Below are 18,138 nucleotides of genomic sequence, written 5' to 3'. Positions count from 1 at the left end.
GGTTTGCACTCTTTCTCTCTCAGACGACAAAATGAAAAGAACTATTTAGTCACATGATAAAATACAGAGGCAACAATCCAGCGTTTATCTTGCAGGTCTGGCCTCGTATCAGTGTGGAGATGCAAAACCAGTATGGCACCTTTTATTACCCGGTTCAACAATGTATAAGCCAGACTTTCTTTTGCTAAACATCAGTGATCACAGGCAACTTAAATCTTCCTTGTTCGGGTAAAGTTAGCATTTTAGACTGCTAATTTGATTCCTTGACATCAATGATGCATATAAAAAAGTTCCTGTTGCAAGAACTTGCTGCACAAATAAACATCCACATGACAACTTGAACTAGATATGGGGCAGTGTCAAAGTGTGCTGCATGCAGTCATGTAAGCTCTGCTGGAAATGCACACACAGCAGTGGCAAGTTCACAAAGAGAATGTGCTCAATGCAAAAGCAGCCGAGTGTGTGAGTGGGAGCTGTGGTTTACAGATGTTCAGCATCCCACTGCAGTTGTTGAAGCTACAGAGAAGTGTCGACCCAGAAGGACAAGGAGCTGAGGCACAGCGGCATAGAAACAGAATGGAACATGAGGTCACATTCAAAGTGTCGCTGCCCAGAGCACCTCAAACCCCTGGCACTCGCAGCAGCCTTTGAGCAAACATCAGTCAATTCAAGGTATGGTACAGGGCTGTATTATGGCTAATACAGATAAATAGCAACGTTTCTTATTGCAATATACAAAGTAAAGCAATAGAATATCATTATTTAGCAAAAAGGTTACAGCAGCACATTGGGCAAAGTTTTCTGTTTTTATTCTTTAACTAAATATAAATTCACATTTGTTTGAAATGTAGTTGCAGCGTTAAGGAGAGCATTTTTTTGGTGCATTACTCATAAATTATTGGTAATATCCCGTGTGACAAACTTTCCCCAGACACTAAGGTGTGCTTGAGAGTTGAGTGGCAGTAAAATTGCTCCTAAGTTTACAGGTGGAGAAGTTCCATAAGTGGTGGTCAACATTAACTCATTGCTTTTCCAGGTGGGCTGTGCTTAAGCGAAAACCCTTGAGGTAATGGGTCTATTTAGATTTTTTTTCTTTTTCTTTTTTATGTCAAGCTGTAAAGAGCCAGTTGACGTTCAGACATCCCTAAACGCTTTTTCTGTTATGTCAAGTCTTCCCACACTAGTCATAATCTTACATGCTTTACCCAGCTGCCTTAAAAAAAAACAGTTAAGACAAATTTAGAAAAAAAACAGACTATAATGTTGCTAAATTTACTAAGAGTTAAAGTAAAACCTCATTTCCTGTAGAAGATTCACTAGATGTTGCCATTATTTACAACCAGCTCAACGGCCTAGTGGAAGAGTGTCCACCATGAAACTGTGAGATGTGAGTTTAAATTCAGACCACCAAAAACTCCAAAAACATATTCATTGTGTCATTCAGTGTCCCTGCTTGAGGCCTAGATTGGGGGGTTAATTCACCAAATGACTCCCAAGCACAGCTGTGACTGCAGCTTATCGCTCCCTTTAGGGGTGGGGTCAAAATGCAACGACCATCAATGGGACTTTAAATTTTAAAATGTGTGTGGCCATGCATTACAGTCTGTCAAAGTAAATGGTTATGTTTGCCTTGGGTGCTAAAACACATAGACCTGCCCCAGAGGCCCATGAGTAGAGGGTCCTCCATTGGCTGGTTCAAGAGGGTTTAAATCTACTGTCGAGTCATACCAAAAACTAAAAATGGAACCAAGTGCCTCTCTGTGTGACACTCAGCATTAAGGGGTTGAGTTGGGGGAGTAAAACCACCGGCTGCAGCTCATTGCTCCTTCTGGGAATGGGTCAAATGCAAAGAACACATTGTGCAAACCCAGGTGTGTGATAACTAATGGAACTTTAACTCATTTACTGTATATATAGGCATATGTTTAGTTTTGAGTAGATGTCTGGGGTCTCATCAGAAATGAGGGGCTCTGTAGATTGAAGCAGGGAGGTTGGGGTTTTTGGGGCCACAGTAGGACCGGCACCAATCTCTGGAAGTATTACACAGCCCTGGCATGTCCCAAGCTTCTAAATTTTGTCAAAATGAATACTGCCTCAGATATTCCATACCAGATCTATCAATAGCCTATAAAAGCTAAAACCACACTTGAAAACAAAATCTTGATGGTTTAATGTTTGATGCTGCTAAACCTAAAAAAATTGTTTGCAACACTGAATAAAATGGTGATATTTCATTCATAGATCAATAGAACTTTAGTTCCATTAAAAAATATTTAAAAGTAGAATACTTGTTTTTTAATGTTGTATGTTTGATTTCTCATTTTTGATTTTCATGCAAATCTGTAACTGTGTTATAGGGTGTGAGTGCTTCTCCATTCACCATGACCACTATGGAAAGTCGTGTGTCTCCTGACACTTTTAATCAGAGTAGCACAAAAGAGGGGCTAAAGCTGCCTTATCTCCACACAATCAGATTAGAGGGGATTGCTGCTATGCAAAGAAAAGTAGAGCGCCCCACCTCTTGGATCAAGATGACTTGATTAATAACTTGCCATCATATTATCCGTTAAGAGCAAAAACGGTTTTATTTCTATGTATTTATTTTCTATTTGTATCCACCCCTAAGGGCTAAATGTAGATTGAAAGATTATCATCTCTACCTTACCTGGCTCTCTCTGTCCTGGTCTTAAATCCCTTCTCCCCCTTCACTGGGATTGTTGCTTGTTCTGCCGATGACCAGATGGGGGTGCCATGCCTGCTGCACACAGTTGGAGTCTCCTCCTCACCTAATCTCATCAAAATAAACATGCCAGGAGTTGTCAGCTTCTCCGACACCGAGGCGCAGGAAGGGAGGGTGCCATAGAAACAGGTCAGGCTAATCATGCATATAATTGCATTTTGACATTTTGGGCTTCTGGGAGCAGACCTTTGGATATCAGGTTATCCTCGAAGCACTTAAGTGATTAACAAATGAAAATGCAGCTCTGAAACTTAATTAGATATTATGTGTTGTTCGTGCCAAGTGGAGGAGGTTTGAAGATATCGGTTTTAAGTGGAGGAGGACTGCGCTTTGATGCACCAGAAAAGATCAAGCAATTTGAAGATATTTTTGTTGCATCTTAAACAAGTGATCAATATCTATGGTGGTGCTCCTAATAGTTAAATTACAGTAATGTATGAAAAAAGGCACTGATTTGCTTCATAGAAAATGTATTGTACTTAAAAAAAAACAACTAGTTTTACTTCATTTTTGTCAATATTTGACCAGAGAGAAGTCTGTTTCTTTCTCCAGACCTCTACTATCTTATTGCTTTCCTCACTTACAAAAGAATCAATAATTTACTTCAGAGAGTTGGGGTATCTGCAGGCTTTTGCCATCCTAAAGTGCATATTTAAAATTCACAGTGACTCCAAACCCAACAGCAGTTCAACAGCTAAGATTTTTATTTTGTTTTGCTTTGTCTGCTCACATATTTGTGAGAATGACCAGCTCTGAAAAGCAAAACTATACCAACTTCTAAAAAACAGTAAAGTTCTGTATAACTGATTGTGTTTTGTTGTTGTTATTAAAACAGCTTCAGGGGGTCTTTATTGAACTCTGGCTTGACACTGATATGGAAAACAATCTTTGCAATGATAAAGAAAACATAACAAAAAAAACATTTTAGAAATCAATTTTTTGTTTTTCAAAATGGCTTTGATACACTGAATATGTCTAAAAATATTTATAAGCAAGAAATCTGATCTATATAGAAATTTTGTTGGTAATTTTGATTAATTTCTGAATTCTTCTCAAAAGAGCCCCACAACATATGGATTACAAGTAGGGCAAGAGTGTCTAAAATAAATGGAGAACTATTTATTCTAAGCAAATGTCAACTAACTGAGCACATTTTTGGAGAAAAAGAATATGTTGCAGCATAAAAGAAAATTACAGAATAAAGGACAGATGAACTGGGTAGGTAACAGATAATTCTAGCAACAGCAAAAATGATTACTTACAAAATACTTGGTGCTGTTAATAAAATCTAATGCAAGATTGATTTTTATGTTTCACTCTTTTACCACAATAATGCATCTTGACAGTCAGTTTGATGTTCATGTGTGTGTAATTATTGAACACTGCGTGGCTAAAAGATCTTTCCATAAAGAAATATTTGACTTTAAGCATGTTTATTAAAAGACAAACATTTGCTTTATTTTTGTATTGTGAAAAAATTGAAACTGTACAGAAATATTTGCAATGCTTCAAAGTTGATCCTCTCTGCTGTGTTTGTCATCAGCTCCGTGATGAAGATATGCTGCCAACAAGCAAGCTGGATCATGTCTGCATTCGTATGTCTGCCTCATCAGGAGAGGCAGGGAGTGGGAGGGCTGATGAGGGAGCTGGGGGTTGTGGGAGGGTGGACATTGGAACTCTGGGTCTCAGCTGTCAGCTTTGTGTATTCACATATGACTCGCTGTCCTAGAGGTACCATGTTAAATGACAAAGAGCCCTCCCACTCTGTGATCAGAAAAGACACCTTTTGGAAAACATCTATAGGGTGGGATAATTTACAAACAGACATAAAAATGTATACAGTTATGCATATATAAACAAGTCTGCCCTCAAATCTTACACAATGCATATTCACAGGAGCTGTTTGGCATACTCATCTCCTGCATTTTGCATAGGTGACACTTTTCATTATTCAAAGCATCTTTCTGGGGATGTGGTGAGCACATTGAGAGGTGACATGCACTTTCCCCAAACAAGGTACACCTTAATTATGCATGCTCAGACTACAGGCATCGCATTATGGTGTGCTTATGTGTGAGCGTGTGTGCTTATGTGTGTATGTGCCTGTCTGCAGACTTTTTTTTTTTTTCTGTTTATTTGTCCCAGTTCTAAGTATTCATATCTTGGACCCACGGATGCATGCCAGTTAACAAATTCAAAACCTTTAGGGTTACTCTTTGCTTTGGTTTGAAAGTGTTTAATATCAGTGGCACTTCTCACACAGTGGCCTCTTGTACTTAAGTGTATGCATGCATAGTGTAAATGTGCTAGTAAGTCCCATATCAGCTTACATATGTGTTTATAACTAGTTTGGAGCAGTCACTCCGGTGGAAAAATATGAATGTATAAATAGCTGGAGACAGCCTACATTAGCTAAGCTGTTTCAGTCTGAAAAGATGAGATGCGGGGTGTCATAAAGCACTCCCACCTGACCCGCCCCTCATCACAGTCAACTTCAGCTGCAAACCCTCAACAAAACATATTTGTAATGTTGTTGTTTGCTTAGTCTCTTTATCCGCTTGACAAGACTTCAAACTTGCAAATGTCTCCCTGAAGAGACAACACTGATGAAACAATTTGAAAGGTAGCGAGCGGCTGTTGTCGTTCACTCAGCATTACAACTCAGAGTGAAAGACACAAGCAGAGTTTTGTTTAGGCGATTACACGAGATTAGAATTCCTATTAACGTTATTGAGTGCACAATGCTTCAGGAGAGGCCTCCACTTTGAATGTGGAAACATTGCTGCATTAGAACACTGAGCGTCGCATTAACCAGTAGTACAGGCAGCTCAGAGGTGCGGCAAGACAGGGATTTTCAGCTTGATTGGGTTTTCATCCTGGAGTAAAAAAAGATGAATTATTTATTTTGCAACTTGACTATGGGTGTGGGAGAGTACATGAAATTTAGTGTGCATGCGTGTGTGTGTTTGCGTGCCTATATTCGTTCAGGATGGATGAAAAAGCCGAGCCGAGGTAAATACTTAAACCATTCCACCTTCCTCTTGATGCAGAAAAACAACAACCTTCGAGGTCAGAGTGCAACATTCCCAAAAGTGAAATTCCAGCAATTATTCACGGGGGATCCACAGCAGGTGCTCAGGGCAACATGTCCGCACCCTTGAGTGGGCAGAGGAGACTGACAGCCCCATTATAAAATGGCCCACGTGACAAATAAATATTTAAGGCGCAAATAAATAAAGGATGCCCGACGTTTTCCTTCTGAATGACTTTTCACAGCCGAATGCCCACGGCCGCTTGCCCTGGGATCTCCTGACAGCAGCCTCAACCCCTCCTTCGCAATCACCCCAGTAGCTATTCCACCTCAGGCTCAATGCCGTACCCCAAAACAGGCCAGTAAACCTCACCCCTGATGTTTTTCTCTCTGCTAAAACACCATCCGCAATCGCCAATACTTCCTCTCTGGCACAAGTCCCCTGGGCTGACCAGCCCTGGTAAGAAAAAGCAGGTGAAGGTACTGCTCCTCCATTTCTGGATACAAAGAAGCAATTAATCTACGTGTCTGAGACAGAGTGTCTAGGAAGACCTTCCCTTTGTGTTTGTGGATGCCTCCCTGTCGAGCCAACTCAAACAGCCTGGCTCCTTTGTTGCCCGGTAATTACGATCATGTATGTTGATACGATGTATGAATTGCAATGAATTTTTTTTTGGACGTGTTTTTGTCTTGCTTCAAATATTTTCCCCACTCCCTAAACTAAACCGTACACGATTGATAGAGTCATAGCTCTGAAATGCATGGCAGTTTCCTTGAGGATTGCCGGTTTGCACTTTAGAACATCAGCATTATGTGACATTCCAGAGGAAGGCAGAGGAAAGAAATGTTGACTCCTCTGTTTTTTTTTTTCTTTTTTACCAAATTCTCTATGATGCAAAAAGTTGAGCTAAAAATGATAAGAAAGTAGAGTTCCTATAAGTTGCAATATAACATTTTATTTCTGTTTTTGACCACACTTTCAACTAATTCTAAGTTCTTGAAATCCTGAACATAAACAGTTTAGGGTGACAGGTCCACAAAAAGAATTATATTTCTACCAGCATTGACAAGAACTGTGGTTTGAGCATCAAACACGAATTGCAACTGGCAAGCACTCATACTGATGGTGGTTTGTCTGTTTTTTTTGCTTGTTTGAGTGTGTACATTTACTGGGATATCCGCTTTTTCTTCCATGTCCTGCTGGGTAGCACAGAGAAAGCTACTCTTCTGCCGACTGGGACAATTACAGCAGACAAGCTGAAATCCCAAGAAGACGAAGTCTTTCTTCTTCTCTTTTTGTCTGTCTCTTCATCTTTCACTTTTTCCCTCACCGTCTTCCCCAATATTTCTCTTTTACCATCTCACTAACAAATATCATGTTGAGCGGTGTTAGCATTGAGATAAAAAGAATGTTAAAATATTAATGGAGGTGTGCTTTGTTCTGAAGAGCACAGAGACGTTGAGATGGAGTTCTTCTGACTGATAGAAACCAGGTCTGATTCATTAGCTGGGGTGTCTGTGTAAGGAGGTCCACAGAGGGCTGCCACATCCACTGAGAATGGTGGGTAGGCTACCCCCCAACCATACTCCCTTCAAATCAAGCCCTCCCATGCACTCTGTATTTCTCCTCCTCCTTCTCTATTCTCTCCATCGTTATCCCTCATCTTCTTATTCTCTCTGTAATTCACCAAAACTCCTTCAAAAACTCACTTTACTGTCTTTTTAATACTTTTCATGTATCTATCTTTTCATGTATCTATCCGTGGAGAAAAGGTTCCATTCACCTGATCCCAACCCAAATGCTCAGTAGGCTTGTTTTTCTCTCTGAAGTGTGCTCAGATGTGGACACTGTAGACAAGATGGTGGTGGTGGTGTGGTGTGTGTGTGTGTGTGTGTGTGTGTGTGGGGGGGGGGGGGGGGGGGGGTTGTTTTCTAACCCAATTCAGCTACTTCATACTAGATCACACAGAAAACATCCCAGAGACCAAAGTTCTTGGATCTGGTGGTACACTTTATCCTCAGTGGCTGCTTTTGAGAAGCAAAAATGCAATGTATTCATAAACACAATTGAATTACACAGGGTAGACATGTGCCACAGGGAGAATCAATGCTTTTTACAGGATCTCTCTGTACTCTCTTCTCTCATCTTTTACTCAAGCTCACTTTCCTTTTTCCCTGTGAGACAGATATGATCAAAAACATACAGACTGGACACAGTCCCTCCTCAAAATGGAAGGCAAAAACCTAGAGTGAGGAATAGAGAGAGGGGGGGGGGGGGGGGGGGGGGATTATACACTCCTCAAAAGAACTCCCTTTTTCCACTATGAAACATTGCTTCCCCAGTGAATAGGGAACTGCTCATTGGGATAGCCTGAAAACAAGACTTAGGAGTCTGGGATGTGTTTTATCTTTGTTATGCTCTCATTGAAAATTAAATCAATAGAAAAACATGAGGATAAAAGACAAAGATAACGATGAGCCTAGATAAAGCAAAGTTCTCACAGACAAGCCAATGCTTGTTGTGAAAAGTAATTCACTTGTGACCATGTTTATTGAGATTAAAACTTGTTAACTTTGGTTTTCGTCCAAGAGGACTCTTACACAAGATTCTTCGGAACATTTTACAATGCAACCATTGTTAGTGCTATCTTAATGAATTTCACTTTGTGCAAATACACGTATGTTCTTTTAAAAGATCTGGAAAAACGCCTTGCAAAGACAGCCCAATTTTATTCTTGCCTCGATATGAATAATAATTATAAAGCCAGGGACAAGCACAAACAGCAATGATGAGCTTCTCCTTCATGAGGGTTTTGGACCTCACCCACCGATTACATCACCAACCTGTCACTAGCAAAGCTAAGTTCTTGGTTGGTTGACGTGAAGGGAATTTTCACCAAAATTCAGATTTTTCCGCTCTGCCAAATTTGTGGCACAATTTGTTTTGTTGTCCCGCACAGCCAAAACTTGATGCAAATTGTACTTCACTGGTGGCTCAAATGCCAGCGCAGGACTAAAAGCCACATTTGCAGAAAACAGCTGCGTGCAAATAAATTGAAACTCTAAGTAAAAGATATATGGGGATTTTATCTGGATAACAGTTTGCATAGCTATATGGTTTACTGTGCAACAGTTTAATATACAAAAAATGAAAAAATAAATAAATCTTTGTGTTCCTTGCAAGCAGTTTAAGCCACTAGAAAAGCACCTTGTAAAGTCAGCTGCAGTGTTTTGTTTTTTTTATTCATGAGAGATGTGATGCAATTATTCCCTCAGATCTGAGATCCATATAGTTTTCTGAAATAAGAACATGACATGTTTTGTTAAATATATTTTTGTATGATGCTTTCATTTTAATTTAAATGTTCCCATAATATGTTTGAGGTATACAAATGACTGCAAACAGACTTACTTTCAAATGGATGATATAGACAAACACTCAAACGTCCACCTTCTCACACATGCAGAGGCCTCGATTTCTCACACACAGACACACACGCAAGTATCCAGTAAGCAAACAAGCACACAGATGAGGCTCTACAAGCTGAAAATCCCTTTATTACCTCTTGTTGTGGATGAGGAGGCAGAAGTGGCCCACCAAGTGCTCCCCTTTCTGTACATAAACCCTTAAAGCCTTGTCCCACACCCAATGAAAGGCCACTGCAATCTGTAAGCAACCCTGTTCCCATATGTGCCAGCCTTTCGTAGGCCTCGTTTGCCTTTGTCCTGTGGCTCTCTAAGGGCCAAGCCCTGCACTTCCCAACCTAGCTCTAGGCATTTATTAAATATGCACCTTTCAGACATTGTGAAGAAAGATCCCAACCAGCTAATCTCATCACAGGCTGGGGACCCTCCACATATGTAAATCTACATCTGTTCCCCTTCAAAGAGAGAGATTCTCCAGGATTATCTTGCACACAAAACCACACATGGGAGTGCTTTCACACAAACACATACTGCAGTACTCTATATCTCCCACATGGCTACTGCCAATCAAGGACTATGCCCTCTGCCACATGTACTTGTCTGCACCTCCTCCCAGATCTCAAACACACCCTTGTTTCTCAATTAGTTTAATGACAAGTGATGGAAGCGAAAATATTGTGCTTTGTGTCATTGTTTTGCAATTTCGTTGGTGGGAAGGAACAAGGCAAAGCCTTACAAAACCTGTCCTCATCCATTCTATGACTGGCATTTGGGTGCTGGACTTGAGCCAGAGCCCTTAAACGGAAGAGCCAGCGGTCCGGGAAGTTGGCACCATACCGAGAGGAACATCCTATAGCGCCCTGGGATATCATTATACATCCATGCAACAGAGGATTAGCTTGCTCCCTGGCTGGGAGCTCCCAGATAGTCTATGGGAAAGACAGCTTCATCAAAACTGACTGTCTTCTGACAGCTTGAACATTGATGTAACACCCCACTGTAATATATCTAAACTGTGAACATAATCTAATTATTAATGCGTTTTAGATGGCTGTTATGCAAAAAGAAAAGGTTGTTATTGTCAATGTTTGGGATTCAAAGACAACGCAGCATCAGTGCTTCCAACACCACTTGAATATTTTTACTCTTCCTATAATGATGTAAAGGAGCAAAATACTGTGTTCATTGCCTTAAAAACATTACTAGAAAATGTTAAATGTTTCATCATCAAAATAAAAAAAAAATTGTTTATGAACTGTTTATTGCAGGTGCACTGAAATAATTTGATTTGAGTAATAAAAAGCTTTAAAGCCAAAGTTTATCAACAGAGGGGGAATATTCTGTCTGGATCCTTAGACTTCCAACCCAAAAAGCAGGGAAAATTCAGTGATGAGGAAATGTTAAAGCTGCATACCAAAACAAATACAAAAAAACCCACATGTGAATAGACCAGAAATAGGAGTTGCTATAAACTCCCATTTCTGATCAACATAAAATATTACTGTTAAATAGTGATGCATATTACTAACCCAAGACTTGTGTTTCCTAACTTAGAAATGTGGATATTATTTAAAATTGTGCATAATTCTCTAACAATATTAAAACAATAAAAAAATATTTTTTCTTGACCAAAAATCTACAAATTTCATGAATAAAAATTCAATTGTTATTATTATTATTATGTTATTATTAATTGTTATTTATAACACCCCTTGTGGGCCGCCCTTTTTTCCCCGGGGTTCCCCCCTCCTGGGCGGGGGCGGCGGGCCCCTGCCTTGCTCCTACCAGGACCAACCGTGGGCCGGGTGGGTGGCTGCCTGGAGTGCGGAGCGGGTCTCCCTTGGGGGGTCCTGGCTCGTATCTGGGGTCGGGGCGGGGGGATGCCCGGAACTCCTGGGTGGTGGTGGGGTGCTCGTCTGGGGCTGTGGGCGTCCCTCTCCGGTGGGGCCCTGCGTTGGGCTCTTCCGGCGCGGCGGGGGGCTGCTTTCCTGGCTGGGCTGGGGCGGCGCTCTCTTTCCCTCTGCGCCTCCCTGCTCTATGGCTCGGGGGGCCTCGCGGCGGTCCTGCTGGCCCTGGCCTGGGTGGCGGTCTTGGTCGCCCGGGGGGCGGTTGTTCCCTGCCTGTTCCCGTGTGGCGTTGGGGGAATTCCGGCTGCCGCTGCTGCTGCGGCGGGGGTATGGGTGTGGGGGTGGCTGGGCGCTCCTCCTCCTTCTTTTCACATTCCACCATCCATTTTAGAAGAACATAAACACTCACCTGAGCACAGGTGTTAGCTCACCTTTGCACTAATAGTTTGCATGATTGAATGAATGAAAGATTTCACACTAGTTGGTTTAAAGGCATAGGTATGCGTTCGTGAACACTATCTGTTTTGTGTGCATGTTGACATGTGGACATTTTTGCGGCTAGCAGGTGTGTTGATAATATTTGAGTGTGTGTGAACAGGCCCCGCCCTTTTTGTACTACATTTGAACCGTACCGTAACGATAAACAACCAGTAAGCCTGTCTGCTCTATGCTGCTTCATGGTCTTACCCCCTTTCCCCTCCGATTATCACCCTCCTACCCCCCCCCTCTCTCTAACATCCCTCTCTCTTCTTCCCCTCTTTCCTTTTCCGTCCGGTCCAACACCAAAGATTTTCAAACATGATTGAAATTAATAAAGTTTGGCCTCAATTACAAAAGGGGTTTATTCAGACATACCTTTGGTTTGTCTGAAGATGAATAACCCCTCTTGTTAAAATAAAATATGTACAACACAAGAGGCCCTCAGCTCTCATCTGTTTGCCTAGCTGTTGGACAGGACAAGTTAAAAAAAAAAAAAAAAAAAAAAATTCAATTGTTACATGGCAGTGTACGTTTATCTCTGGGACACAGAACCCATCTCCTTACTGAGCGATACAATGGCTGGATGTTCCCGTGATGTTTATACAATTATCTGAAAAGATGAACGTGGCCCATTCAGGCATCTGGAAATTGGACCCAAGGATGAGCCAGACTTGTGCAAATGCACAGTTGTCTTGGGCGGCCGTGGTGCAGCGGTAGGGCGGTCGACCCTTGATCGTAAAATTGCAGGTTCGATGCTCGCCCATGTGTCAAAGTGTCTTTGGGCAAGACACTGAACCCCACTTTGCCTCTGGTGGGAGGTTGGCGCCAGTGTTTGGCAGCGGAGCCGCCATCAGTGTGTGAATGTGTGTGTGCATGGGTGAATGGGACTGTGACTGTAAAGTGCTTTGGGCCTTCGCAAAGAGGGTAGAAAGCGCTATATAGGTATACGTCATTTACCATTCCTAATGTCTTGACTGATTTCATTTGACTGTCCCGATGTTTTACAAACAAGCAAGTGTGTTTCAAATGTGCAGTAATATATATCCACAGGTGTCTTTCTAGTTAACTCAAATGCTGTCAATAAATATATCAGAAGCTTCCAAAGAGATGACATCATCATCTGGGGTTTCCTAAATGGTTTAAAAGCATAGCAATCTTAGTGTGTGTAAACTTCTGACACTGATAAAAGTAATAAAAACTTGTCTAAAAAAAAACATAGTCTCCTTATTCTAACATTTAGCATATAGAAATGTTTGTTTCTCTTTCAGCTTTTCCCATCAGGGGTCGCCACAGCGAACGAGTCGCATGGTAAACTTGGCAATGTTTTACGCCGGATGCCCTTCCTGACGCAACCCTCTCAAAGCAACCGGGCTTGGGACCGGCACAGAAGTAGAGAAGGGAACAGGGAGCAGCCCGGCGTCGAACCCTGGTTTCACGGATGAAAGGCGCCGTAAACCAGCACGAGCTAAATTTAGCAAATAGAAATAATTTTGTTAATTGTAATTGACCTACAACAGGAAAAGTTCACTTTTATTTCATGTCTTACAGTAAAAAAAAAAAGGATACGTGTGTTTATATGGTGTATGTAAACTTCTGGTTTCACCTGCATACATGTATATCTATAATGCACTTGAAATAAAAATGTAATTGAAAGTGACCAATGCAACAACAAATCAGCTTCTTGACCAGTTACTGACTGGGATAGAAATGTTACCCTTGTTTCTGTGCTAGTAAATTGTTCTACAATAAAGCAGGAACCTGCCTGTGCTGATGAATCTTTGCAGTTTCTCAAACAAGAAATTTAAAAAAGAACAAATTTGTAGTTCTGAAAGGGAAACTGTAATAAATTAGTTTGTGTACTTTCATAACTAAACCTGCAGACATACTGCCTCACCAGAATCCATCAGGTATACGTTGAAATTAATTTGCCTTGAGACAACCAGCGTGTTACAATTGAGCTGGATTTATATAATTGGAATTAGTAAAAGAAAAGAGGGGAGAGAAAAAAAAACCTCTTCAGCACAAAAAGTGACTGTGTGACAAGACGTAACAGCTACATGGAGAATAGTTGTTAAGACATGTTCGATAGATCCGATTTGCATGTTTAATTAAGCTATCAGCTCTGTACAACAGAGACCCAAAACCTAAAGCCGCAGAGTCAACAGCCCCTGTAATAACACCTCCCTCCGGTCAGACGGGCTGAGGAGATGTGCAGGGAGATGAAGGGGGAGGAGGAGGAGACTCGTAAAGAGGGGTGGGGTGGGTGTGGGGGGTGTCAGCTACTAATACACTGAATAGAAAAAGGCAAAGCTTTTCATTAACACCATGTGAAAGGCACATTCACACTCCAGCCCCCTAATTAAGTCAGGCCTCACCCACTGGGGAGTTGAAAAGAGAGGCAAAAGAAAGTAAGGGGAGAGAAAGATGAGCAGAGTTAAAAAAAAAAAAAAAAAGAGCAAAAAAAAAAATGACGACTTTGAAATTAAACATACGGATGTGGCAAAACCTGGAAAGATGGAAAGGACAGACAGTGAGGGTGGGAGCTGCAGAGATATATCACTGACTAATCAGGATGATTTTAAAGTCGCTCGTTGCCGGTCCACTGCAAGCCTCATTAGCTTGCCCCTGGCTGGCATCATTGTTAAAGCAGCGTTTGAAATCCACCAAAGGAATAGAGATTTGCTTTAATCCGGGCCCATCAAAGGTAACACTGATGCTGCAGTGATGCTGTGCCTCTGGATTAGGCCAAGCATGGGGGGGCAGAGAAAGGCGGGTGGAATGTGCGGGAGAGAGGAACCCATCCCAAAATTTAACCATTTCAAATTCAGTAGGTGACAGGTCTCAAGAGCCTCACCGGCACTAAAGATGACACATTCAGACTGTATTTGAATAATCTGGATGGTCTGGGTTACATAATTTATCCATGACAATTTGGGCACATATGTCAGAGTAGAGTCTGTAAGCATGTCAGTGTGCCAAAGCTTACAGAGGTAGGGATAAGCACCACACTGTCCCTGCATTTACTCCACACTACTGTGCTCTGCTAGGTGCTGATTTGGAACATTTGCAATTCAAAACAACTTTTTGAAAAGAATATTTTTTTTCCTCTCATGAATACGGAATTTGGTAGGCAGGGTTTAAATTGCGCATAGCAACAACAGCATACCATTTGTATTTTAGCTACCCCTGAATCAGACAAATGTTCAAAATTAAAGAGCAGTATATCTGGAAAATGACAATGACATGGTACTTTTACTCATGAGTAATGTTTGATTTGTCCCGTGATAAAACACACCCCTAGTCAATGTGCTGTGTGGTGCAACAACACATCTGCTCTACAACAAACTGAGGCTTTAGCACCTTTCAAATGAAGGATGCAGTGATAAAATGTCCTGAATAAACACTTCCTCGGAAAGAGCAGCCTCCTCCAACTGAGAGGAATGTCATGTCTAGAAGAGCTCAATACAAGGAACTAACAATATTTTATTTTCATTAATGGAAAGGAATTTTTTTTGGTATTTGATAAAAAAAAGAAAATCCATCAAAACATCACCGATTGAGAAGCTTGTTTATTTTATGTATTTTTTTTATCTCTAGGAAGAACCTATATGTACAAGTTCATTCTTGTGTTTTTTTATAGTCTGTCATTCAATGTTTAGGAATACAATGTGTAACTTTGCTTTTGTATTCCGATAGTAATTACAGTTATTGAAACCGGAGCTTTGGGTGTCACAAGCGATGTCCTTACAAGCTTTGTTGTAGTCAGATATTAGTTGTATTAAAAACCTGTATAGTGCACTTGAGAATGAAGCAGGTGGGGAGGTAAGGAGTGGCAGAGAGAAGAGAGCTTGTGGACATGAGAGCCTATTGCTCATGGGGAAGCCAGGTTAAGCCAGTTAAGGGTATTAGACCTCCAGGCCGATGAAAAGGGGTCCTTCTAGATCAAATTGATGTAAATCCACCCTACAAAAGGAGTTTAGAGTTTGCCTTTGTGCAGGCCAGAGTAAACAGGGGGTCCTTGGGTAAGCCTCCCCTCACAGTGGACAAAGGCAGAGAGTTGAAGAGCTGATCTTACCCCAGTAGGCCAATGTTAGCACACAGATCACAGGGTTAGACACACTCAAACCTATCAGCTGCTACACAGGCCTCTACGGTCACAACACTCTCATAAGCCTCAAACAAGCGATAAGTTCCACTGGCTCTGACAGTCCAGCATGCTTCCTGTGACTGCTCCCATTTTGCCCCGAAGACATGAGTGAAGATAACTCTAAGTCACTAGCTCTTGGACAGATATCTCAAAGGGCAATTTCCTCACTCTTCTGGATGTTTCGGACATCCTTCCATTTCACTTTAAGAGTCTAAAAGGATTGTTTTGTGTTTTCACAACTGACGAATCAAACCTCCATCATCCTTTCGTCAAAACATTTGCCGGATCTCCCATATGGATGCGAGGCACTTGTGCTCTGAAAACAGGATTGTAGTCCTGGCACTTGTTAATTTAATAGCCCACTCCCGAAAGGTAAGCATAATTATCAAATTATTAGTCCTAATTAAGGCATCATCACACCTGTCACACTGAGTTGAACTCAGCCCAATAAATATGTGTTCAATTAACATCCATCAAGTGCTTGTAGCCACTGATTCTGGAAAAACAAAGGCAGCTCCTGGTCCACAAACCTTATTCAATTTACCTGGCAATCATAGCATGATTCTCACATTTATGACTAAAGAGGGAGGGTCTGTTTTCCCCGAGATAATTTGAAACCATTCCATTTTGGCAAGGACATTTGTTTTACCCCTCATAACTAAAACCCTAGCAGATACAGCATGTCATGTTATTGCTTTGAAGGTGTTCTAACTAATAATTTGCAATGAATGTTCCTTGTTTAGATAAAAGGTATGTAACCATCGACCCTAAAAGAGCCATTTGGGTCATTTTCTCTCTCAGCAAAACTAAGTCAAATCCATGAAGCCTTATGTCACTCAATAGTAAAATACAAAAAGAAAATACAAAACGGGGTAAACCCTCAACAGTCCGTTGCAGGGCCAAACATTCAAGGGCAATTTACAGACTTCAAACTTAATTTATTTGTATAGCGCCTTTCATTCCGGTTGAAAACACAAAGACGACAGTTAAGAAGAGTGGACTGTGGGAGGAAGCCAGAGTTCCTGGAGAAAACACATGCGTGCACTGGGAGACACGCAAACTCCAAGCAGAAAGGTCCTGGATTTGAACCGGGGTCTTCTTGGTGTAACACTGCACCAGCATGCAACCCCCAAGTAACCCAAATGAACTTGAATAAAACCGTTGAACAAGAAAAGCCTTGTTGTTTTGATTTCAGTCTGCTTTTTTGAAAGATCTTTTTTTCCTTCATGATACTGCGGTTAACCTGAAAATAACAAGACTACATTTTTTAGGATCGAATACAAAAATGTATGCAGTTATATCATTGTAGTACTTTCCTTGTGGACACCAATATGTACTTTAAAATAACTAATGTAAATCAATGAAATGAAGTTGTTTAACGATGTGATCATAATGTATATTTTTAATAAATGACAACCAAGTCAAATTTTAAATAATAAAAAGTAAATGCACTTTATTTATTTTATTTATTAATTATATATTTTTTTGTCTTCAAAGCAAATGAGCCACATGAAAAGATGAAAAGGCCAGATGTAACTCCAGAGCTTCAGTTATGGTGCTGTATTTTCGGCCACACCGCCTGCATTGTGATGTTCCAAGTTGTCTGTAGCGCATTTTTGCTCAGCCTGCACCTGGGATATTTCCTGATGTGCCAGACCCCACCCATACAACGTTTTAGTAATTACAAACCAAGGAAACCAAAACAACATTGACAAAATACAGGTTCGAGGCAGAGACACCTGTGGAGTCTTAATTTTGATGGTTATCTTGTTGGTAGACACATGCAGTAAATAAAGTAAAATTACCTCAGGCATCCAGGTGTACCTTTTACTTGCATGGAGTAAAAAAAAAAAAAAAAAATCAGTGCACTCTGCAAATAATGACTGGATTAATTATTTCATATAAATTAATAATTCACGAATAAGACTTTTTACTTCTTAGAATTTATAAAATTATCACTGTCAGATGCAAACTGATTAGAGGAAAAAAAGAAAAGACAAAGTTACTTAAAAAGTTGATTCTCTTTTTTTTTCCGCTTTCAGCACATGGCTGTTTGTCAGCATAGAGGCCTTTGCACTTGAGCATGGTTCATATGAGCAGCATGAGGGTCCATCACAAGCCTGGCTATAGGAGATGATAAATAATCCAGCTGAAGTCAGCCATAAGGAGAGCTGGCTGTCAGTCCCCGTACTGTGGAACAGCCTGGGGTTATCATGACGTGCCAGCACATTTGGTGCGAGCGTTTGACTGCTTCACCTCCTAATCGTGCCTCCTCCGGGCAGTGCTCTCCTGGGAGACCTCTCAACCTCTTCCTGCTCGCCTCTCTCACAGTCTGTCTTTTCTTACACAGAGCAGACAAACAACTATGGATGGAGGAAGCTTACAAAATGGGGAACTAGTCTCAACCACTGAATGTTTCCATCCCTGCTGTTCTTCAGGATGCTGTCTGTGTTCTAACAATCTAAAG

This window comes from Oryzias latipes, chromosome 3, assembly GCF_002234675.1.
Source record: "Oryzias latipes chromosome 3, ASM223467v1".
NCBI classification, from domain to species: domain Eukaryota; kingdom Metazoa; phylum Chordata; class Actinopteri; order Beloniformes; family Adrianichthyidae; genus Oryzias; species Oryzias latipes.
The sequence above is the reverse complement of the archived record's forward strand: the minus strand, read 5'-3'. Positions refer to the sequence as shown.